The sequence below is a fragment of the Diabrotica undecimpunctata genome, chromosome 1 (genome assembly GCF_040954645.1).
Source record: "Diabrotica undecimpunctata isolate CICGRU chromosome 1, icDiaUnde3, whole genome shotgun sequence".
Classification (NCBI taxonomy): Eukaryota; Metazoa; Arthropoda; class Insecta; order Coleoptera; family Chrysomelidae; genus Diabrotica; species Diabrotica undecimpunctata.
The window spans coordinates 130,697,494-130,723,699 of record NC_092803.1 but is presented as its reverse complement, the minus strand read 5'-3'; the positions used below and the strand labels follow the sequence as shown (position 1 = coordinate 130,723,699).

The 26,206-nt window shown below is 33.1% G+C and overlaps 1 protein-coding gene across 3 annotated transcripts in view; it reads right to left on the bottom strand.

The window, feature by feature from the left end:
- The window catches only part of pico (ras-associated and pleckstrin homology domains-containing protein pico), a 639,385-nt gene that overhangs the window by 209,116 nt on the left and 404,063 nt on the right, over window positions 1–26,206 (bottom strand). Inside the window, exon 1 of one of the 3 annotated variants that reach the window (XM_072519690.1) lies at window positions 796–946. The exons of the other annotated variants lie outside the window; for them this stretch is intronic. The gene's annotated coding sequence lies outside the window, so the exon portion shown is untranslated. Of the gene's footprint in view, window positions 1–795; window positions 947–26,206 lie in introns of those variants that run through there. 3 annotated transcript variants of the gene reach the window in all.

The window sequence follows — 26,206 nt, the reverse complement described above, 5'->3', positions numbered from 1 at the left end:
TCAAGCGCTGTTTATGAGAAAACGTTTCATTCTACACAAAAAGTGCTAATAAACATTTTTGTTTAAAATTATTTCAGCTAAATTTTTTATTTGAAACATTTTTTTCTACAGCGTACAAATTCTTGACAAATCGATTTTTTTGCGTTTTTAACCCCCTATGAGGGGGGTTCTAGGGAGAAGCCCGGGGGTAAAAGTGGTAAACTTATTTGCATCTTTTTTAGGGTCCCAAAATTAATATTCTCGGCAAAATTCAGCTTGTTCGTATGATTTTTAGGGGTCAACTCTCTGACGACTGAACTATCAGAGCTAACATCAACTCCCGCAATGTGAGGTTTGGCACTAATAATTGGAATCCATTAATCGTTCGCTATATTATCTCACCACTATCATCATTATGATTGTAAAACTGGTACAATACTTATTTATCTTAAACAATACTTATTTAAAAATCGGTAAGATACTTTCTTTTTCATTTCATAATACTTATTTACTGTATTTATCAAATAGTCAATTAAGCTGCAGATATTCTTGTAAATTTATAATGTCTATAAAAACTAAATTATTAAAACAATTTGACTTTTAATAACACATAAGTCTACGATTTGTTTACCTGTATGTTATCGTAAACTTTTCTCAAAGCAGTCCAGAACCAAATAGTTGAGGCAATTTCCTTTTACTGAAATTTTAAGCTAGATGACATAAAAGATGGACATAATAGGATTAAATTTTTCAATATCACTCGATTTTTTACATAAAAACACAAAGAGGCATTTTTGTAAAGCATAGAACACTTACCGAACATATTAAGCCGACTCATTGACAGAATTTTTCATTATTTTAAAAGGATTTTGTCAAAGCATTACACACACGAATAGAAGCACATCCAACCGAACTAAAATTATTGAAAATACTGCATTGTTAAAATTAAATTACAACGGAAAAATGTGATATTACCAATCAGGAACCGAAAAAAGTGATAACACAAGTAGCTAGCAAATAGTATACAGATAGTTGTATACAGATAAATAGTATACAGATAAGATGTCAACAAAAAAGAGGTATTCTGAATCATTCGTATTTGAAACCAGTCAAGAAGATACAAAATTTTTATCAAAATATGTATACAGGATTTAAGAATTATTTTATGTTAGTATTTATGTGCAAATAAATATTTGAGAATTTACAAATTGTGACTGTAAGCAGATGTCGTCATCTAGATGCACTACGATTATCAAACCTATGTATGATTAATTACAGTCTAATTTACGCTAAAACACAAATAAAATCATTCATTGAAAGGTTCTAAAATTGTTTTCTTATGGTATGTCTAAGTTAAATAATATGTGCATATGGGTTTAAGTCACAATTAATTGTAATAAAAAATACATTTTATAAATTTAAGCTGTAATTATAACCAAAAGTTCTTCTTCTTCTTTTTCTATTTATTGGCTTGCATACTCGTGCACCTGCCAGCGCATTTGGTGGTGTTGCAGCTCGTCTTGCTCTAAGCAATGCTGCAATACTAAAAAACTTTTTTTTCACAAATAACGGTAAACTTCAATAATTTCACTAAACAAACACAAAGTAGTAGTAAGACTTTTTAATTCAATATATAACACCGTAGTGATTCCCACAGATTGGCTCAAATCCATCTTTGTCGCAATCCCTAAAAAACACAATGCGAGAAAATGCTCAGAATATCGATTAATTAGCCTAATGAGCCACACTCTTAAAATTTTCCTAAGAACACTTCACAACAGAATTAGACGCAAATGCGAAGAAGATCTCGAAGATACCCAATTTGGTTTTAGAAATGCTATGGGAACCAGGGAGGCACTTTTTGCGCTTAACATCCTATTACAAAAATGCTGTGACCAAAGAAAAGATGTATTTGCATGTTTCGTGGACTTCAAAAAGGCATTCTATAAAGTACAACATGTAAAATTAATACAAATACTGAAAAATATCGGAATAGATGACAAGGTTATTCGTGTCATTAAAAATTTGTACTGGAGTAAAAAAGCTATCGTAAAAATTGGAGATAACTACACCGATGAAATCTCCATACAATGATGAGTCAGACAAGGTTGCATTTTGTCGCCAACATTGTTCAATGTTTACTCGGACCAGTTATTTAAAAAGGCACTTGAGAGACAACCATATGGAATAAAAATCAACGGGGAACTACTTAATGTGATTCGATATGCAGACGATACAGTAATTCTGTCAGATAATATTGAAGGTCTCCAAATTCTGCTTGATCGTATTCACGAGGTAGAAGAGGAAATGGGCATTAAAATAAACTCAAACAAAACCCAATTTTTAGTGTTTAGTCGTGACCCACACCCCGATGCAAATCTTCAGTTAAATGGAGTCCAAGTTGAGAAAGTTCACAAAATGACATATCCGGGAACTTTGATAATGGACCAACTAGATCCAGACATAGAAATAAAACGAAGAATAGCAATGACTAAAACTACTTTTATGAAAATGAAGTCATTTCTTTGCAATAATCATCTCAGTTTAGAACTAAGACAAATAATGGTTAAGTGCTATGTTTGGTCCGTACTTTTGTATAGTGCAGAAGTGTAGACGCTAAAAGTATCGATCATGAACAAAATTGAAGCATTGGAAATGTGGGTTCATAGACGAATGCTAAACATACCTTGGACAGCAAGGAAAACTAATGATGAAGTACTAAGGAGCGTCAACAAAGATAGAGAACTGCTAAAGACTGTTAAACATCGAAAAATGTCTTATCTGGGACATATAGTAAGGGGAAGTCGATATAAAATATTACAACTGATTCTTAAAGGCAAAATAGAGTGCCGTAGAGGTGTAGGAAGAAAAGAAGTTTCTTGGTTAAAAAACATTCGTGAATGGACACAGATATCAAATACAGGACAATTATTCCATATTGCAGAAGATAGAGAAGCCTTCGCAATGGTGATCGCCAACGTCGGATAATTCTGATATGGCACGCGAAGAAGAAGAAGAAACAAACACAGTAAAGAGCTTTGGTTTTACAGACTTTAACTAATAAATTACTTTTCTATAAGGATACTTAAAATAATTTGAAATAAACTTAATATCCATTGCTCAAACTAGTTCGGTGGAAGGGCCGCCATGGTATCCTCATGACGGCCAAGCCTCCAAACACTTCATAACCAAAAGTTGTTTAGCGGTTATGCTTTTTAAACTTACAGGTGACTTACCCTGCCTCGATCTTGTAGGCAAATAGCTATGCTTTAAGTTGACAAATTCTAAAGATGGTGTTTGTGCCCTCAGGATGATATCAAATTCTGATTATTTTGTGTAATTGTGTATTATGCATTTATGTATTATGTGTTAATATATATATATATATATATATATATATATATATATATATATATATATATACAAGGATTTCCACAGTTTTCACTGTATTCCTTCACTCAACCGTTTTCTCCAATTTTTCCTGTTTAGCCAGTCCCCTTCCTGTAGGTTTCTTCTACTCATTGCTTCGTCCACCTCATCTCTGAAAGATCTTCGGGGTCTGCCTCTCTTTCTTCTTCCTATCGGGCTCCACTCTGTTATTCTATTTATCCAGCGATTTTGGTCTGCTCTTCTGACATGTCTGTACCATGTTAATCTCTTTTGTTCGATGTAGTCTATTATGTCGGAGTTCAGTCCCATTCTCCTCTTAATCTCCATGTTATTTATTCTGTCTCTTCTTGTTACTCTGCAGCTTCTCCTTAGGAATTCCATCTCTGTTGCTCTTATTTTGTTTTTGGTTTTCTTATTTATTGTCCAATTTTCACACCCATAAGTGTTAATATATTATATGTTTATGTATTGTGCATTGTATAATATTAAGTATAATTGTAGATAATTAGCTTTGACTTTCTATTAACCCGCTAATGTTGGTTGTAATGCAATATTCTTGCGACTGACTTCTTCTTTTAGTATTGGCAATAATTGTGTTGATGAGTTTCCTACAGATTTTTCTTTATTAGGTAGATCAGAGTTGTTTCTTTGTTTTTCATTGCTTCTTCTGTGTTCATTGTCGCAGGTATGTTTGCATATCTGTGATTTGTCGAAGTTTCTGTTTTTGATGTACGTTTCATGCTTCTAACACTTAGTGGTTTCTCTCACATATAAATTTCTGCATTCACAGTGTTTCATTTTTCACATGCGAAAAAAAAATGTTATATTTTTCGCTGTATTAATTCCTATCATTATCTACCTCAATTTTAAACTCATTACCCTACTCCAACCCTTAGTAATAATTCCTACTCCCACTTCAACCCCACTCCTTTAGACAGACAGACAGTTTTAAAATAGAAAACAGAAAAGCCTCTCGACGTTTCTACGGAATAGAAGTGCCTTTTCGGTCTCTCTTTCTCTCCTAGCTGGGAGCCTAGTCTTTAAAACCTATAACATGAAATTTCGATTTTGAGTTTTGGCAACAAATAAGAGGCATTTGAAATTTGCCTAAAAACGCTGAATTTAAACTTTCATATTTCATTTTCAAACGATCTAAAACGTTTAAAACTGCTTCTTTTTGATTGTACAAGTACGTTTTTCAAAATGCCGTCTTCGTGGAAGTATTTCCTGTGACGTGAGATCGTTTGTAATGTGGAAGTTTAAATTCAGTGTATTTTAGGCATATTTCAAATGCCTCAAATTTGTTGCCAGAACTGTTGCTTAAAATTTCATGTTATACGTTCTGAAGATTAGTCTTTTTAACATGAGCATCGTAAAAAATGGCAAAATGGCAAAAATCGCGCAATGTTTACTTAACAACTTTATAGAAACTGACTTCATTTGCGACCAAAACGCAAAATTCCATACAAAAGCTGCATTTTTCACATTTTAAACGTATTTTGATTTTTGTGGAATTGATATATGTTTTATTTAAAAAATTGATTTCGTGCGAGTAACATTTTTTTCTACAGCATACAGATTCTTGTAAATCGATATTTTCCATTTTCCTCCTATTTGGAGGGGTTTCAGTGGGAATTTTCTGGAGTTTAAAAATTGACATTCTCAGCAAAATTTAGCATGTTCGTCTCGTCTTGAGAGATCAAATCTCTGAGGACTGAACTATTCTCTAAATTCTAAATAATTCGAAATAAATGTATTAAATTTTATCAAATCTTTTTTAAACACCCATTTCACAATTTAAATATTAATTTACACAAATTATAATTTATTTGATCCTTAGTACATATAAAAAAATATGTCTTTAAGTCAAGACACTAAATTAATACCAAATCATATCTTGTTGATCCTTCATCTGATGTCCCCATTAGATAAATTGTGTGTCAGCAGTTTCTCTTGCTCACTTCCTTGATGACCAACTGATGACCCTAAAGGGTCACAAAAGGGCCTCAGCCACTCGCCGGCGCTATCTGTGCACTTACACCTCATAACCTCAATAGCCCTTTCATTCGGAATAAATTTATGGCCTAATCCCTCGAATCCCTCTGTATTTCGCGTTTTATATAAGGATCTGCACAAAGACCTCATGAATGTGTTTATCTTTATTCAGCATTACGACATGAAAAAAGGGAAGTTCTGAAAGTCTTTTCTTGTGGCATGTCTAAGTCAAATATTATGTTTAAATATTATGTTTAGCCTAAATTGATTGTAATGAAAATTACATTTTTAACTAACTAATGTCTGACGTTTCAATTTCCACTCCGGAAATGGTTTTCAAAAAACAAATATTTTAAAAAATTCTGCGAAAATGTATGACCAATAATTAATGGTTGACTTACTTGACCCCGATATTGTAGGCAATAGCATGCTTATGGTTTAAAAAATCTGAAGGTGTTGTTTTTACCCTCGGAATATCAAATTCTGACTGTTTTGTGTGTTTTTTGGTATAATATGTTTGTGTAAAGTGGGATTACGTAGATTATATATTTGTGTATTATGTGTTGCATATGTATTATATTGTATTATTAATTAACAAGATGATTATAGAGAAACAGAGGAGAGGGTCATATTCGTGTTCCCATGGCATGCGAAAATTTCAATAGGCTTTGGAAAACAGGAAAACAGGAGTCCTGTCTAACATCTTTTATTCGTCAGAAAACCGCTGAGGTTTGGTTTCCAACTGCAACAACCGCTTGATTTTCGTTTTTTTATAACACTATTACGGAATTTATATATACTCTACTTACGAAGTCGAATATCTTGTCTGAGTCTTTAAAAATTATGTGAACAGAGAAAAGTTATAGAATCTTCCTGGTCGATATACACTTTGTTCTTCAACTACCGTTACTTCCTTTTCTATTTAAACTTTCAGGACTTTTTTCGTGGAGGTTTCAAATAAACCATGTATATAAATACTAAACTCTAATCGAATTTGCGTAAGAGTTCCTCCTATCATTTTAAACTCTCTCCACCGCTACAAGCGTAACAAGCATTTATTACAATTTTTACAGAAATTTGCTCTTGTTCAAAAGTGACCAAGAAGTCGTATGATTCAATATTATATATATCTTACAGAATTATTATAATTATACGTCATTAATGGTCTAAAGTATATCCCGACGAAGATAATGAATATCAGACGATATGTGAAGGAGACCAAGAAGAAGGAAGATATTGCTAAAAAGGAGTATTCTAAAATAAACTGTGACAACTGATCCAACAGATAAGGACAAGAATATCAAGCTCTGTAAGAGAACTATTTCTTGTAAGATCGTAAAAACTATATAAATTCTGATCAAAACCTGCAGCCAATTAAAATAATATTAGCCTCATCTAGTCAACCCTTTTAAATTCAATAAAAACAAAAAAATTGGAATATCTCGGACATATTACACGTGGAGAGAAATACACCTTGCTCCAACTGATCATGCAGGGAAAGATCCAAGGAAAGAGAAGCATAGGGAGGCGTAGAATGTCATGGCTGCGCAACCTGAGAGAGTGGTACGGATGTACATCAAATGAACTTTTCAGAGCAGCCGTCTCAAAAGTTCGAATAGCTATGATGATTGCCGACCTCCGCCGCGGAGATGACACTTGAAGAAGAAGAGTCAACCCTGCTCATTTAAGATATTGCCCCCGCAAGACACTGCTTAGTCAGATATTATTTCTGAAAAATGAGCAAATTGACAGAGCAACATACAGATTCTGCAACGATGTCTAGCAAACACCCTAACATTATATGTGCAGCTGGAGAACAATTATTGTGTAACGAAAAAACTATTTGAACCAGTAGTTTTAAAACCTTTAGTTAACAAACGTAGCCTCGAAACGGATAATAAGTGAAGTTTTATCAAGATTCACACAAAATAACTTTCAGGTTGTAGTATGGAAACGTCCACGAGACCAATCGACCACTTTGAACTATACAATATCTACTTTACTATTTTATACATGTTCTAGTTTATGATTCAAGAGCAGATAGTAAAAAATACTGTAGTAGCATTATATGAGACAACATATATGTATCTATCGCAGAATTTATAATTGCCAATTTGAAAAGTCTAAATGACATCCCAGTAGCAAAGAAAATCAGGAACTTTTTAGGCTGGACGATGTTTCAGATCGTCAGGGTAGAGTATGTAGATCAAAAAATACATCGGTTACGTTATTATGTTCTTATGTACCTATACTCTCTTGCGTTTTGGATATTTACTTACTCCTCACTGACTGTCTCTTCGGAGTTTTGTTTTGACATATTTTTATGTAAACTGTGTTTGAGTGCTTTTTGGTGAGTTTGTTTCTCTGTGCGAAGTGAGAACTAAGCGCAGGTTTATTTCAATGCTATTTTTGTTAGGTATTTTGAGTTAAGAGATGTTGTAGCTGTCATTATCACAAATAGGTTTAATTGTGTTGTGGATTCGGATAACCACAAACTAATCTCCCAGAGTAGAAGTTGTCTCCATGGTATTAGCATGGAATTTAATTATTGCCTGAGATGAGAAAGTTTATAATGGGAAAACAATATGCTTCTCGGATATTCGACAAATAGATTACCCGAAGAATAAAGAGGCAAGTATCATCATCATCATCAGTAGCTCGACAACCCTTTCTGGGTCCTGGCTTGTTCTAGGATTTTCCGCCATTCTGTTCCTTGCTTTGTTTCTCCAGTTGGTAATCTTAAGTATTTTCCACATATCTAGGTTTGGGTCTTCCCTTTGACCTTCTACCTACTGGTGTTTGCCTCATTATATGTTTTGGTGTTTCAGTCGCTAACATCCGTCAACATGGCCCATCCAGCGCAGACGTCCGATCTTTATGGATGTTATGACCTCGGGTTCATTGTATGCTGTGTATAGTTCAAAAAAAGAGGCAAGTATATTCTGGCCAAATTCAAGTTGGACTTAAGTTTGGCCAACAAAAAGACTGATTATTTCATGTATTGTTAGTTTATTGAAAATTTAGTGGATATTTGAAGAAAGGAAATTGTAACACTCATACTTTTATGCAGCATTTTTGTTTCCAACGTTATTAGCTTGTAATTTTGTGAGTAGTACATATTACAGAAATTCGTTTTTCAAATTTTATTTACACATATTTTGATTATCTTTACTTACGAAACTTCGTACGTCACTGGACCATTCGCTTACCTGAAACAATAAAAGTAAATTAGAGGGACATCAACTTCAACTGCAATTTGTCTTACTATCAAGATAATTAACTATTACATAATAAGGTCATTGTGTTATTATTTACAAGGTCATATATTTAAACTAGGTAAAAGTATGTTTGTATAATAAAGAAAGTTGTAGTGAGTAGTTCTTTGTTCAAAAGCGTTATCTCTTCGCTATGTTACAAGGATTTCTTCTTAACTGCCTAATGACTAAAGTTAGCTATTCACTGAAAACTAAGGCTCTTTACTATTTGTATAGTTATACAAAATAGCCCAAATACTATATAGATCTATAGTATATATTCTAATACAGCTGACACAAATTACTAAAGGCAGTAGTAAAAGTGTAGTTTTACGTGTGAAAAAAATTAAAATCAGGTAATATGTACCATAATACATAGATTGTTCAAGCCATTGAAAATATGTAAAATAAAACAGTCTAATAAGATTCCCAAAGACCTGTGTTGTCATATATTTGTCTATAGGAATGAATATTTTACTTACTATTTTTATTGGAAATAAGCTACAATTTGTCTTGAAAATATTTTTTTGAAAGGTTTTATTATTAGAGTATAGGGAAGTCGTAGCTGCAATCACAATCATATTGTTTCAAACCTTTTTCAAATTGATGTTTATACTCTGACATTTCAGTTTCCTTTTTAATCAATTTTTGAACTAATTTTTGGTAGCGTTCTTCTTTTTCCTTTCGTTTCTCTAGTTGACCTTCAAGTTCCTGCCATTATTTTTCCCTCAACATATTATTACAACACTAACTAAAACTACAGGAATTTTATTTTCCTTGTGAATTATTATAAGTAAGTTCTTCAAATCATATCTATATTGTTTAACAGCCTCGTCTTCAAGACGGTCACTTTCAGCTTATAAATATATCAGTTCGTTTTCAGCCTGCTTAAGTTTCAATTGATTTTCTGCTTCTTTCCGTTTGTGATCCAGTTGTTCTTCACTGCCTTTAAGTATAGCACATTCTTAATAATTTTACATGTTGCTCTTTGTATCGCTTATCGATGTTCTTCTAATAAACTATTTAGTTCTTCTTATTGCTTTTTAAATTCCAATGGTTTCAGATACTCCTTGTACATAGCAGTTTCTTTTCTTGCTTGAGTTATAGATTCTTCAATTTCAGCTTGTTCTGTTTCCAACTCGAGTTAACTCAACTGAACATAGGCTTGAATAATAGTGTCCTCATCTCTTTTCCGCTTCTCCATAATCTCAGTATTTGTACGGATTTTATTGACATTGAATTTATTTGTCCAATATTTCATTTTGGTTTAATTGATTGTCTTGTAACGTTTCAAAAGTTAATCCTTTATAATTCGTGCAAATTGTAATTCTTAATAAATATTTAAATTAATGTTAATCCCGTCACCTATCCGTCAAGTCTGGAAACATTTAAATTACCTTCTAAAGGATCTAAATGCATTTCATAGTAAGTTCCGGTGTAAGAACACAAGCTCTTTACGCTCTTCTTTGCTGATGATCAAATAGTGACCGCGGAAGATGAATACGATCTAATCTTCTAATAGTGGATATTTAATAGGCAATGATGGAACACCCGATTTAGATGTAGAAAATAAAACGATCAAGGATGTAAAAACCGGCAATTATTGAATGGTAATTTTCAATAAGAACAGGAATAATAAAGATGAAATCAGAGTGAAAATACATAAGGGTAGAGCAATGACACGTCACTACACAAAGGACTACACCAGGGAGATGCGCCAGCATGCACGCTATTTAACCTAGTGTTAGAAAAAACTTTGAGAGATTCATCAGACTTCAGACATCAGACTTCTAATTAACATGCAGAAAACATGAATATATGCTGGTTATAGAAAGAATGCAACAAAATAACTTGGTGGTGCAACCTGAAACTACAGAAACGGTGGAAGAATTCTGCTACTTAGGGTCACCGGTTGACTGCCACATACTGTAGAAACTGGTATGACTGGTTGAAAACAAAACATCCAAAGAAATAAGAAAAAATTATGCGTGACTAACCACTGTTTTTTGGCCAAGGCCCTCAACTAAGAGAAAGAAATGTGTCAAGAGCAAACTTTATCAAACAATAAATAATACGCATAATGCTTACTTACGCATCAGAAACTTTACTACTATGAATCTTTAAAAGAAAAGTATTGAGAACCATATATGAAGGAGGTAAAGAACAGGGTCTGTGGATAATTTCGAACTCTATAGACTTTTTGGTGATGCAGATATCGTGAAAACCATCACAATAAACCGCCTAAGATGGGTGAGAAACGTAAGGCGGAAGGATGAAACTGATCCTGCTAAAATAACCATGCTAAATAGGCCTGGAAGAATAAGAAAGAGGCGACCTAAACTCTGATATCTGGAAGATGTGCAGGACGATTTAAGGGAAATTGGAGTAAGAGGAAGGATAAGACAGACACTCGACAGGTAAGGATAGAATGTGTTGGGGCAGATCAGGGCCCATGAAGGGCTGTAGCGCCAATTGATGACGATGATGAGAGCAATGACACGAGCGTTAAACTCTTTTCTCTGGCAAAAGTCAAACAAAAAATATAGCTATAGAAGTATATTGTAAAATGCGTTATGCTATACAGTTCGAAGATATGTGATATTACCAAAGGTAATAAAAACAAACTTATGACGATATATATGGATTATTTAAGAAGTTAAATCAAAACTAGAAAGGGTCAGAAAAATGACGAGATTAAATGAAGCTATATCGTAATATAGACGAGGAGATTGGGAAAAGACAATTGACATAGTTTGGACAAGTCAAGAGTATGCCAGAAAACAGATGACCCTGAAGAAAATTATAATGGATTCGATATATCCGTAGGCACTCTTCCCCACAAATACCGTGGTAATTTTGTTCTTTCTACTGCACTTCGAGGATGATGTTTTTGTGCCTTTGTGAGGAGTGTTCGTACTTTTCGCTGAAGATTTTCTATATCCGTTTTAGCCCATTTAACAATACCAAATAAATAACTAAGCGCGGTACATGAATTGGTCTTTAGTACCTTAAACACATTTTTACTGTTGGATATGAATGAAGCAGCTGCTTTACCCTTCATATGAACTCTGAAGTTAACTCGATTTTCATTTGCTTATGGTCAATTTTCCGCCCTTGCTTTACTCCAAGATATTTATACATATCGTTTTCACTCTGATGTTAATGTCTTGGCCATTTTGATTACCTCGGGCTGAACGTTTGTTCTGAATATTCAAAACCCTGCAACGAAGTGCATACTTATTATTATTTTTATAATTATTGGAAGGACCTTACGCCTTTAATAATCTGCAAAACTTTTGTCAACTATGCGTCCACTATAACTTGAGAGAAGTTATTATATAAATTTCTAATAGAATCTAATCATGAGCCACCGTCTTTTTGTATAAAATTTGGAACTTGTTCCTCCAGTTCACTAAATAAACAGCGCTGAAATAGTCAACAATTGACAATTATTTGTTGATTGTTAATTGACATTTATTTAAAAATAATTACTGAAAAATAAAACAAAAGTAATTTTAGAAAACTCTAAATCACAATTTATTTTGGAATTAGAAGCCTCAAGAGTATAATTTTCTGTAAATGTTAAATGATGGGGACAAAATTCACGAAATTATTAACATTTCTATCAACCTATTTAACATATTTATTGTCGTCGGTGCCTCGTGCCATTGTAACATCTGGCAAATCTTTATACGGTTTATCGACCCTGCTCCCATGACTTCCAATATGGCACACAAATCCTATAACAGGGTATCAACAGCTACGATATGAGGGGTCGATGTAGCTTGAATCATGAGGGAGTTAACGAAAATTAAGCTCTTCCGAATTAGGAAGAATATTAGAAAGATAAATCCAATAACTAAAGAATAATCAAGCAATGACAGTAACATCCTGCGTAAAGGGAGAATCAGATAGCAGTGCCGTATTGACTTTTGTTGAGATAATTAAGAGGGAAAGAATGCATTTTGACATGGTCATGAAATTGCTGCAAATTCGATTTCCTACAATGGAGGAAAATAGTGAAAGGGGGAATAAGCATAATTATCTCGTTTATTATTAACTTTACGTTATGAATGTACCTAAAAAAATGGAGAGAATTATATTTTATATAATCAATAATTGATTATATAAAATATGAATGAGTTTGAGGTAAAGGCGCAAGCATAAGTACTTGCGGGAATTAGTTATATAGGAATTATTTTTCTTCAATATCTCGGCCATTTTACACTTTTCGACAGAACGGTAAGGACGTAAATTGTTGCTATTGCGATTTCCCACAATTTCTTCTTTGCAATTTTTTCGGGCGCTCGATATTTTCCGAGTTACGGGAGCAAATAGTGACAAAGCATAATTATGTATTGAATTATCTCGTGCATTGTTAACTTAACGATATATGTACGTAAACAAAAATGCAGAGATTTATATTTTATACAATTTTGATCTGTTTCATTTTTTTGCTGAAATCGATATTTGAGGCAGTACGTATGCGGAAAAGGCGCAAGCTTAAGATCTTGCGGGATTGGTTTTATAGGAATTATTTTTATTAAATATCTCGGCCGTTTCAAACTTTTCGACAAAATCATAATTCGACGCGGTCGATTTTTTCAGAGTTACGAGGGAAATAGTAAATAGGTATAATCAAATTTTGATTCCTTTGATTTTTTGAGCTACAATCAACAATTAAGGTCCTACTCCTATGACAAGTCTAGCCAGACACAAGTAGGTAACGAACCCTACACGCTAACGTTATGAGGAGCAAACCATAAACAGGACCGAACCTACGACCTTAAATATAGATTTTAGCAAAAAAATGAAAGATATCAAAATTGTATAAATTATAATTCTCTCCATTTTTTGTTTATATACAATTATGATAATTCAATAATTATGCTTCCTCCTTTCCCCTATTTTCCCCCTCAACTCGGAAAATATCCTTCTTCTTCTTCAGATGTCATATCCATATTCAGACGTTGGCCGTCATCATGTTTAAAACTTCATGAAACCTTTCTCTATCGGCCATTGCGCGAAATAAGTCTTCTACTGTGGCATCACACCATTGTCTAATATTATGCAGCCACGAAAGTTTCTTTCGACCAATCCGTCCCTTTCCCTTCACTTTTCCTTGTATTACAAGGCGAAGTAGACGGTATTTGGGTCCTCTAATTATATGTCCGAAGTATTCGGTTTTTCTCCTCTTTATGATGTTTGTTCTGAATTCATCATTTTAGGAACATCTTCATTGAAAATGTGCGAAACCCATGATATTTTTAGGATCCGTCGATAGCACCACAATTCGAATGTTTCTAAGTTGTTAAGCATTGTGGTTTTTAATATCCATGTCTCACAATCATATAGTATGATAGACCACACTATAACATTTTAGAACCCACTAGGAAACTAAGTTAGTGTACCACTAAGTTAGTGTACTTTTGTGATACCATGTATCACAAATTTTTTTTATTTAAAATCCTTTATAAAAGGTATATATAAAGGTATAAAATTTTAGGATCTTCTTGAGAATATGTATAGACAGTTTTCTGTTCCTTAAAATTGATTTCCAATACTTGTAAAAGTCAGATGAAATAAAGAATATTGGTTGAATGATTGATTGATTTCCGATACCTTGCTTCACTGACTATATTTACTAATGTCCTAATTTCCGGAGATCTTGTGAATGTTCTGCAAGAACGGCTGTATCGTCAGCGTATCTGATGTTGTTGATTACTTCTCCACCTAGTCTTACTACCTCTTGGCTGACATCCTAAAGATTTCTTCAGAGTATAGATTAAAAAGACTGGTTGACGAAACACAACCTTGTCATACTCCACGTTTGATAAGTAGTTTTCAGTACGACTATCTCCAATTTAAATAGAGGCTACTTGATTATAATATAAGTATTTTAGCAGTCTTATATCATAGTGGCAAGTCCTGCTGCCCGTAGACAATCGAAAAGTGTATTATGTTGTACTAGGTCGAATGCATTCTCGAAGTCGATGAAACAAACATAAACATTGTTTCGGAACTTGCAGCTTTTTTTTAAAGAACGTGGATAAAAAATAGTGCCTCTCTAGTTCTTAGACCATGTTTAAATCCAAATTGCTTATTACCCATTCTACTTTCGCACAAAAGAAATACTCGGTTTTGTACAATTCGTAAAAGTATCAAAAGTGTGTGGCTCATTAAACTGATAAGTTTAAAATCGCTGCATTTGGTGCGTCTGCTTTTCTTTGGTAATGTTATAAACAGTGACACCAACCAATCATCTGATATTATTCCTTTGTTGTATAAAGAAAGGTTTGGTGAAGTTGGTAATGTTTTCCTCATCCAAATATTTAAGTTGCTCAGTAGGGATTTGATCTGGTCCAGGTGCTTTATTATTTTTGCACCCAGGAGGAAAAGTATTGTCAAAAAGGTCACTGATGTATCTCTCATATTACTTGCACTGTTGTTCCTAATAACAAATTTTTCCGTCTGCGTTTTGAAGTACGTGAACATTTTTCAGTTTCCTAACTCCGAATATATATTTAAGTTTCTTGTGGAGGTTGAAACTGTCGTGTTTTTTTTTTGGAGGTCTTCTATTTCTCAACATAAATTCTCGAGTTCTTTGGCTTGCTTAATTTTTCTTTTTATGAGTTTGTTGATTTCGCGGAAAATATTCAAGGCATGAAAATATTTGCAAAAAAGAAATTGTAGGAAATCGCATTTGCAATAATTTCAGTTAGTGCCGTTTGTGTCGAAAAGATGAAAATGGCGGAGATACGGATGTTCTACTTTAAATTCAAGATGACGGCTAAGGCGTCGGTTTTAATTCAGTCGCGATTTTAAACTTAGACTACTACTTACCACCCCTAAAGGTTAGAAGGATAAAATTTGGGGTAACTCGCCATGCAAGGTCAAATGACATCCCGACTGGACTATTTAGTTTTCTTTTTTTGCAATCACATGAACATAATAGCCAATAATTTCCCCTAGAAATAACATAATTGATTGGATACCCTAACTGGATGGCACATGGATAAAATTGGATTGACAGAAAGAGCGGATTGCAGAATAATAATTTACATTGTATATAAAGTTCTTCACGACTTAAAAATAGCCTTAAATAAATTTTAAAAATGTACTAGAGCATTAAATGTACTTGTTAATAGTAAACTTTAAAAAAATATTAAAGCAAAACTATTAATAGCAACGGTGTATTAAAAACGTTTTTTTTTAAATAGTTTGTTATAGCTGGTCGTACTGAAGCCCATTGGCTTATCGTACATCTTCTATTCGCGCTACCTTCTTGCTCAGGTTTTATTGTTAGCAACTACTCACATGCCCTCCGAATCATGTTGGCGGTCTAGTTAAATTAGAAATTCAAAAAATTCATTTGTCTGCTGGGATCGAACCTGGGCCGTCCGGCTTGGTAAACCAGTATCTAGCCACTGAGCTGTGGCCGCAACTATTAAACACGTAGTTAACTGGAAAGTGGTGGTGAATATGTCTTCAGCAAGCTGATGAACGTCATTTTCAGATCTTGGGGAGCCTCGTTTTATAATTGTGGCATCAATATAATTAATTCGGTGATGTACATAAAAGATATGGAGGTAGTCAGTCCCATTATTGGAGTTAGACTCGACAGGATAGATGTGTGGTAGGATTAACTCGCCGAAAGATGCATCGAACTGCACGGTGTGCGTTCTGAACTCTTATCCAATAAGGATCCAAGCGTCCAATGAGGGTTGTCATGTTACATCATCAATTAAGACTAAGGCACAACATTGCGTTAAGATTTACGAGAATATAGTTCTGAGAAGTTATTCTCAAGATGGAACTATGATTAGTTTTTACCCTCATTCAGGAAGAATCAGTGTCTGAAAAATCTTAAAAGATAGTGTAAGAAAGCAAGCAAATTAAGCAGTTGATCAACCTCATTTTTAGAGTACGTGATACTTGAGAGTCCTTCCACTTTTTAGCCATCTTTCCTAAGGAGACTTTTGCTAGATCAAATCTATTTTTGTTTTATTTCTTCCTGTAGTGAGCCTAGTGTTTGTGATCAATGATCCGAGATATAAATATGATCTCAAAACCTCAAATCGGTCAATCGTGGCGATGTGTGGATGATTGTTATGTATCCACTATCATGATCTTTCTCTTTGATATGTTTAACTGCAGACCAAATAAGTATTTGACTTTTTATTTTCAACCAGTCATATGAGATCAATTAACTCTTCTTGACTATTTGCAAGGGGGCTGTGTAACACCTCTTGTGACACCTTGTTCTAGATGAAATTCGTGTGTCAAGCACTTTAACTGTCCCATTGATGTGTTCGTATAGTTCAGTTATAAGCAAAATTAAGTGCTGTGGTACGTCTACTTCTTTTAGTATCTGCGATAAGTGTTGCCATTTGACTCTGTCGAACGCTTTGCGAAAATCTATAAAACAAATGTACAGTGAGATATTGAATTCATTAGATTTTTCTATTATTTGTCTTATGTTCAGATGTTCTCGAGTACCTCTATCTTTGGTAAATCCAGTTTGCTCTTGGGGTATTTCTCTTTGTAGGAAAGTTTTTAGTCTCTCATTGATTATGTGTAGCATTACTTTGCTGGCATGTAAGATAAGAAATATGGCTCTATAGTCGCATTTATGGAAGCTGCCTTTATGTATTGCCGTTATTGTAGATTTTGTCCAGTCGTCAGGCTCTTGCTTGGATGCCATATTTTGTTACAGAGCAAGTTAAGCAATTTTATTCTGGTTTCTTCTGTAGCTTCGAACATTTCTGCTGTTATCATATCTATATATGGTGCTTTGTTATACTTAAGTTTACTGATCGCCAGTCTTATTTTATTCTCGAGTACATAAGTTCTTCTTCAATTTCTTCAGGAGTTTGGTGAACAAGTTCCTGGCGTTGATCATCTTTATATGGATCCAGGCAATATAATCTTCATGTCTCTGCTCTATCTTCTCTGTTGGTTCTCAGGGTTCCTGTGTGATCTTCAACGGAGGATTGTTTTGATCGTGGCTCTCAATTTCTTTGCATATATTGTATATATCATATCATACATATAAATCATTTGTAAGACCAATAATAATACATGCGATAGGAAAGACAGCTAATACAGCAGAAACAAAAAATACTTGACAAAGAACGTCAGATCGAAATTTCATTTTATAGGTTTTTTTTGTAATTACAACGATCACTGTTTCAAATCTCATTAAAACTAATTTCTATGCGTGAAAAAACTGTGTATTTATTCGTTAGAGATTTTTAATGTTTCTTATTTTTTTTTTTTGAAAATCATTAACAAACGTTTGACCACCATTGTTATTTGAACGATTACTATTAACAATTACAGACAATTAAAGTGTCTAGACGTGTATTTAATTAGCTTTTGTTTTCATTTATTACTATGATTGTTTACTAATATTAATGTTCTATCTATGCTTAAATATGAAAGCCATCCCGTGTTTATGATTTCTGTAAATACATCTTCTTTGAAGAGACTGCAAGGAGAGTTCAACTATATACAAAAATAACATCAATGGACGATCACACCTCATGGTTTGCCACCCAAACGACTCGAGAACCAGACAATAGATCTCGGATTTATTGCCTTTCCTGGTATTGGAAGTGTATAACCAACTAAGAAAACAAATATGTACAAGTACTTTCATAAAACGATATTTTTGTTGAGCTGTTTAAAAGGTCTTTCAGGGGCGTGTAATTAGAATTTTACGGATCTGAAGACGTGATCGAAAGAATAAATGGGGAATTTACTTGATTTCAATATAACTAAACAATGAGTTTTCTACTTTTTGTATGAATTTAACTAAATTTTCGAATTTGATTACATTTTTTTTTCAATACACAGTTAATCCGTTGCAAAGAGAACCTAGAATTAGTATTACATTTAAGTAATACATTTTTTATGTTTTGTATGTTAATACTTTATAATATATATATATATATATATATATATATATATATATATATATATATATATATATATATTGAGATGATTGGTGTTTAAAGAAAATAATTTATAAGTTATATATTAGATAATATTAGATATTAAAAGTATTTGGTTATTTTAATAAGTTATATACTAGGGAATATTATAAAAATTATTTATGTGAGGGCATTTTTAAGAAATTAGCATATAATAAGTGTAAAAAGTTTTTTTTTATAATTATAATATATTTAAGTGAGCCATGTGCATAGGCAACCAGATATACCTACTTTGAATAAGTGTCATAAGTTACAGAAATTAATAATTACGAATATAAGTGGGGTTATAATAATATGTTGTTTAAAATGTGTAGTTTATTAAATTAGAGTGTTCAAGTTACTGATTTAAGTTTATATTCCGATCTGAAAAGCCTAAATGTCGATAAAATTCTCGATAGAAAAGAAAGGAATTCTCTAGAATACAGAATTTAACCTTTGTTTACGGTAGAACGTTCTCGAATATGGTTATGTCTGTGAAATGGACATAACCAGAACATATACTTTTTCGAGAACAATCATATAGAACAATTCGAATATGATTTCTTGCCAGATGATTCTGGAACATGGAAAAAGATATAAATACCCGGTGATTTGGATTCAGAGATCAGTTACAGTTACTATGAGGCCAGTCAGTTAGTAAGAAAGTTAGTTAGAAGATAGACACATTTAGTTAGTGAAGTCAATTGTTCAATAAGTTGAAGATAGTCAGTCAGAAGGTCCAGATGTTCAATATAATAAGTTCAATGAAGATTAAGAAACAGTATAAAGATAATATTATTGAAGATTAAAAATTATGTTATGTAAAAATGGTAATTGGATAATGGAAGGAAGTATTAATTGAAAATTAAAATTATATAATATATTTAGTGATTGGATATTGGTATATTAAAAAGAAGAATATATATATAAATGCTGTTAAGAAGAAAAATATTTTAAATTGGTGGAAGCTGATAATTGGAAAAAGTAATTTCACAAAAACAAGGATAACCGAGGCTGAGAACGAAGACATTGAGTGGTGATTAAAATCTTTATTTTGGAGAACATTTTCATTTAGGCATGCAGTGAAAGAAAGGTACAAAATTTTGTTAATATAATTTAGCTAGTATCATAAGAATTTCAATTTTAAAGATAGTTTGTTTAAAATTTACATTATCTATATAATTTAATTAGTTTCATAAGAATTTTAAATTTAAAGATAGTTTATTTTAAATTTTACATTGGTTATGTTAGATATATATGTGTGTTTCATAATAGATATAATAAAGATAATTTAAAAAAGTGCTTACAAACTAATTCTTTGAGAACCGCGATAAAAACCCTATATATATTATTAAAAACACTCATTGCTCATCATTCATATATATATATATATATATATATATATATATATATATATATATATATATATATATATATATATATATATATGCGAACTTAACTTCGTACCGCCTTAAAATTAAATAATGTGTCTAAAAAATTAACAGAAAATGAAACAAAAAAAAATACTGAAACATTTTAACACTTTAATGCTTTCTGGTAAAAATATTTTTACTTTTTTTGCGTTGCATAAATATACAACAATGACGGTTTTTGACTCGCGGAATTTGTTTCTTGTCATTGCAAAAGAGAAAAGCACGAAAAATTGTAAATGTTTCAAATCAAATGGTACGTTCGTTGGAATCATCGGTATATGCGGGAACAAGACATCCTCTTCTTTATATTTTTCCTTGGTGGTCGTTGCCTCAATGATATTATTCATTTGTCTTTTCAGTCAGTCTCGTTCCATTACACCGCCGAGGTTGATTAATGTTACGTACCTATCATAGTAACAACTGATCTTACTTTTAGTTGTAAATTGTTAGGTAGGGACTCCAGGCAATTCCAATTAATTCAAAAGCTATGCAGGACAGTTGACTCCTGATTTATAATTGTGTCAACTGATTTGAACGAAAACAACTTTCCAGGAAGAAATTTCAGAGTAGTGTATTGTAACCTCGGAAACCTTTTTTGGATGGTGCTAGAAAGGTCACCAATGGAGACATTGCGAATGGCAGCTAGATGATTGGTGGAAAGCGAGTCGGGGGTCCGAAACTATCTTTTGGAACTAGGAAAATTAAGAAACCTCAGAAACAAATAGAGATAAAGAGAGATAATTAGGTTCTGAGAGCAAATACAACAAAAGATATTGACAAAAGGGAGATTTTTGGATACGGCCATTGACGTAGTTGCAGTAAATGCAAAAGGTTTTTAAAATTATTCTTAAAGTAATATATAATAATTAGTTATAATAACTAATCTAATTATAAAAAAATGTTACAATATTCAACCGAATATACATATAAAATTTCATAAAAATCGGTCAAGCCGTTTCGAAGGAGTATGGTAATTAACTCTGTGACACTAATATGACTGTACAAAAATAGGGATAATGAAAGAGTGAAAACTAAAGGTATTGTATGTATTTTTGAACATCACATCATAAAAAAAATAAAAAAGTTTATCCAAAAAATAAAAAAATTTTTGGGCTAGACCATCCTTATCACTTTTGTGTTCGGAATCGGAGGAATATGGCAACTAACTCTGTGACACTAATATGACACTAATGTGACACTAAAATTAGGGTTAGTAATAGAGGGGTGAAAATTAATGGCTGTATGTATTTTTTAATGCCACTCATAATAAATTTTGCCCAAAATATAAAAAAAATGTTTGGGGCCAACCACCCTTACCCCTTAGGGGTATGAAAATCGGATTACGACATATTCTCAGACCTACCGAATATATGTATATGTAAAATTTCATAAAAATCGAGTATGGCTACACTCTAACACTAAGATGGCTATTAAAAAAAGTGTTAATAATAAAGGGGCGAAAATTAAGGGCTGTATGTATTTTTAATATATGATACAATGTTATAACATTTTTTAGAGTTAAAAAATCGTGGCATATTTGATGAATATTGATTGATTTCATTGGCAAAAATGAATCTGTATCAAATACTGCACAAAAAAAAGTAAAAGTATTCTAACCTTTTTGACACAAGAGTATCAACAAAAAACGCTGTGTTATTAAAGAAGTTGATGCAACGTCTGCATCAAGTGAAAAAAGTGCACATATTGACTTTTATTATATTGTATTAAAGAAAATATTTTTAAATGTCCAATTATAATCAAAATATTAATGAAGCTCAATATTAATTTCTCATTCAAAAAGATTTTGATTGTACTTCTACACTTTAACATGACTACTATTAGTACAATTATTAAAAATAAAAGCTTTGTTCCCTAACAGCTTTATAAATGAATAAATTTAACTGTAATGACAAGAAAAACTGTCATAAAAAGGTTGGACGAAATATATGTTGAACATATAAATTATAAGAAAACAATTTCGCACTTTTTTTTAAAGGGCTTTTTGAGCGTGACATGTTACTGGATCAATACAGATTACCCCAGATAATGTTTTGGAATTGATCTAGCGTGCTGAGGACATTCTGTAGGTTTTGGCATTGATTATAAACACATTTATAATCAATGGTTTTGGTTAAGATGATTATTCTTTCATTAATTATTGAAATAAGGACTATCTATGAGTATATGTTTAACAGATAAAATGCCAGCGCAGTTTGCACAAGAAGGTGAATCTTGGGAAATTACTAAATTTTGATGAGATAGTCTTGTATGTAATTGTAAACAAATTGTTGAAAAGTTGAAACATAATCACTTTTGTGTTTTCAACAGAAAAGTTAAAGCCACTCACTTAAGACCATTCAAGCAATTTATCGGAAGTTTTTGTATTAGTTTGGACGTGGCAACAGTGCCCTGGCGTCGGCAGAAGAATATTAAATCATCTGCGTAGAGTATAAACTTGACTGGAAGCTTAATTTTTTTACAGATGTCGTTTAAACAAGTATAAAAAGTGTAGGGTTCAAGATTGACGGGAACTGAGGAACGCCATTAGTTTAAAATTCCTTTTCCAAATGAAAAGACTTTTCCATTTTCTTTTCTTTAAAGGTTTTATTTATTATAAATTCATTGATAAACGAATATATATATTTCCACATATATTGTACTCCTCGAGTATAGCTATAATAAGAGGTATGTATAAAGAATTAAAAGTTTTTCTAGATCAAATGCAATTGCTAATTAAAGAAATTTTGGATGGGCAACAAATGCAAGAAATGGATTTTTTTTATTTAATAATCATGAAAAACCAAATATTTTCCAATACTCATAAAAGTTAACAGCTGTCCCCATTGGCTGCGATCCTGAGCCATATGGACGGCTCAATGTAGGGATTTTCTCACCAGAGTCTTCATTTGTTCTGCCCATCGTGTTGGAGATCTTCCTCTTGGTTTTCGGTCTTCTATCTTTCCTTCTACTACCAATAGTTCCATGGTCTCCGTTCTTCTATCTATATGGCCAAAGTAAATTAGGTATGCTCGGTTTACTTGTTTCTAATAGAGTGTCTTTTAAATGAAGTTCTTCCAGAATTGACAGGCTGGTTTTATGTTCTGTCCAGGAAGGCTTCGATCTTAGTCCATGTTTCGAGAGTCCATGTTTCAGCTGCGAATATAGCTCGGAATGTGAAAAATAAGGGCATTGGCCAACCTAAGCTTAGTATTCCATGTTATTGTTCGGTCTTTCCATAGTTTCTACGCTTGATTTCTGAGGAGCAATCGCTATTGTTGGTTATCACATGTCTAATTTGTTCCATATCAAACTATGCAGTAAGAGACGTTCACAAATGCCGACTAAATGCAAGGGGAAGGACTGTACCAGTCAACATAAAGCGAATATTCTCTTTCCTGGCTTGCATTCGCCTAAGGTCTCCGTGATTTGTCTTTAATTTTGTTTTTAATATGTTTACTTTTACTCCTAATTTCTGCGATGAATTTTGTAAGTCATTCACCATTTTCTTCGGTTCTATCATATTGCTTTTAGTATAAAAATAATGCATCTCCGATGTGTTTGTTATATCGTTTAGTAATATATCTATGTTTTTTAGTATTTTTGATTTTACCATAAAAAAGTTTAGTTAAAAGTTAAGTTCCTCTTAGAAACGAGTTTTAATGTGGGTAACCAAATACTACACTTCAATTTATTTAGTTTAGTAAAATGACTGTAACCTTTATTGTTTTATTGTCAGGTTCTGTAAAATCTATTAAAGAATCTTTATATTCCACTCCACGTTCATTGTTCCATGCATTCTGTCATATCTAGTATTCATGAAATTAACTGCTTTTAACATTTTTAAAATTCTTCATTCAGAAACTTATTTTGTCGGAATTTTGCAAAACTGAAATTTAGCCTTGGGTTCATAGGTCAAATCACGTGCCGGTCAAAAAAATTAAAATTTAAACATAGCTGTTTGTAACCCAAAAAGTATATGACACTTTGAATTTGAATGCGCTAGAGAATCGGTTCGGTGGATGGAAGACTAGTACATACATGGGACCTTGGGTCAAAAATAGATTGTCGGATAATTTAGAAAAACAATTCAATCATAGTGGTACTAGTTTTTTAAACCTGTATGTTCAATGACCAATTATGAACAGGAGCTGTTTCTATTTTAGAATTCTCTATGATGAAGTGAGTAAAATCCAAAAAGGAGCCCCGTTCAGTTGAACGATCATTTAAACAAAATTTGTATTTTAAAAGACTTTGTAACCATAGCTATTTGCGTGACGTTATGGTGATGTGATATGCAAAACTTTTTATTCCTCACTGGCTAAATTTAACAATATGCCCACACATCACAAAGAAAGAACTTGTCTCCTCTGTGCAAACTTCAGAACAATCACCGCGTTCCGTTTCGTCCTTTTATGTAAGCAAATACAATCGGAACTGTGTTCGAAAACAAGGGGAAGAGATACACCCTCGAAAACAGAAAGCAACTGTCACCGCGTCATAGTTTTCCCATCTAGGGAAAACTGGGAAACGCACTGATTCATGACTCACAGAAAATAAAGTTAGATAATGAAAACGGAGTGTACAATAAATAGAGCCCTACACTGAAAAAATTAGTTTGGGAACTATACGGTTCCGTGACTGTTTGGTTAGGTTCGTTTAATAGGGTGAAAGTTTCCAACATTAATTTATATTTGTGGAGGAATCACGACATGAATAAACAAAATGAAATTAAGCGATGTATATATAGAATCTTTGTTTTCTCAAAATTTTAACTATATTCTAAAGGAATTAATTAGGGGAATAACGAGTGTTAAGCTCCTAAAGGGGTTAACGAGGACTTCAGATCGATACACTGTTACTTACTGCACTGTCTACACTACAGGGGTGTTGTTAAATGGATATACAATAGTGCAATGTATAGTGAAATATGTAACAGTACATCGATATGGGCACTTGAGGTTCCTCATGAAGAATCCAGAGACGTAATCTCTCACCAAACATGGAAATTCGACGAGCAATATCGAGAAATTAGTAATAAGTTTTATTATATGAAGCAGGGAAGATTTTGCGAACACAGATTTTTTCTCCAGTACAGTAGCTATATAGATTATTATAGCATCTACAGCGAACATTTCTATTACCCCTTCTTCTTCTTCTTCAGTGCCTTATCCGGTCCGGATGTTGGCGATCATCAAGGCTATCATGGTTTTGTTGACTGCTCTGCGAAACAGCTCCGCTGAGGTCATCCCAAACCATTGTCGGAGATTTTTCAACCTCCTCTTCTGCCAAATACTTTACCGGAATATCGAGTTGAAGACTTCGATATTTTTCTTCGTTCCGCATCACGTGGCAGAGGTACTCAAGCTTACGTTGTTTAATTAAATTAAGCACTTCTTTTTCTTTTGTCATGCGCTGTAGGACCTCAACGTTGGTGACATGGTCCACATAAGATATTTTTAGTATCCTTCTGTATATCCACATCTCGAAGGCTTCGATTCGTTTTTCAGAGGCTTGCGTCAGTGTCCAGGCTTCAACTCCATATAGTAACACTGGAAGAACGTAGCACCTCACTATCCGCATCTTGGTTCCCAAACTGAGATCACTGCAGCACAGCAAGGATCTCAACTTAATAAATGTAGACCGTGCCATTTCAATTCTGGATCTAATCTCTTGAGCGTAGTCCCATTGTACGTTGAGGGTAGTTCCGAGGTAAGTGAATCTGTCGACTCTCTGGATCTCTTCGCTACCTGCCATTAGTGCTCCGGGATCTAAATTTGTACGGCTGACAACCATGAATTTAGTTTTCTTAATATTAAGGTTTAGTCCGTATGTTACGCTCACAGTTCGCACTCGGGCTAATAAGGCCTGCAGATCGTTTAGGCTGGTTGCTAGTAACATAGTGTCATCGGCGTAGCGGATATTATTGATGTATTCACCGTTCACTCGGATCCCCATGTCTAGGTTTGTGAGGGCTTCATTAAAAATCTCCTCAGAGTATTAACCCTATTAACCCTGTATATGTTTAATCTTTTTTCTTTAAATATCCATGTCAGATCTACTTTTTGACTTGTATCAAATTTCCCAAAATTGTATTTTTAATTTTAATTGTAATTTTTTTCTGGAATGGAATGTTTATCTTTACTTTCTTGTGATCACTTGCTAGCGGGGCTAGGAGCTGGGA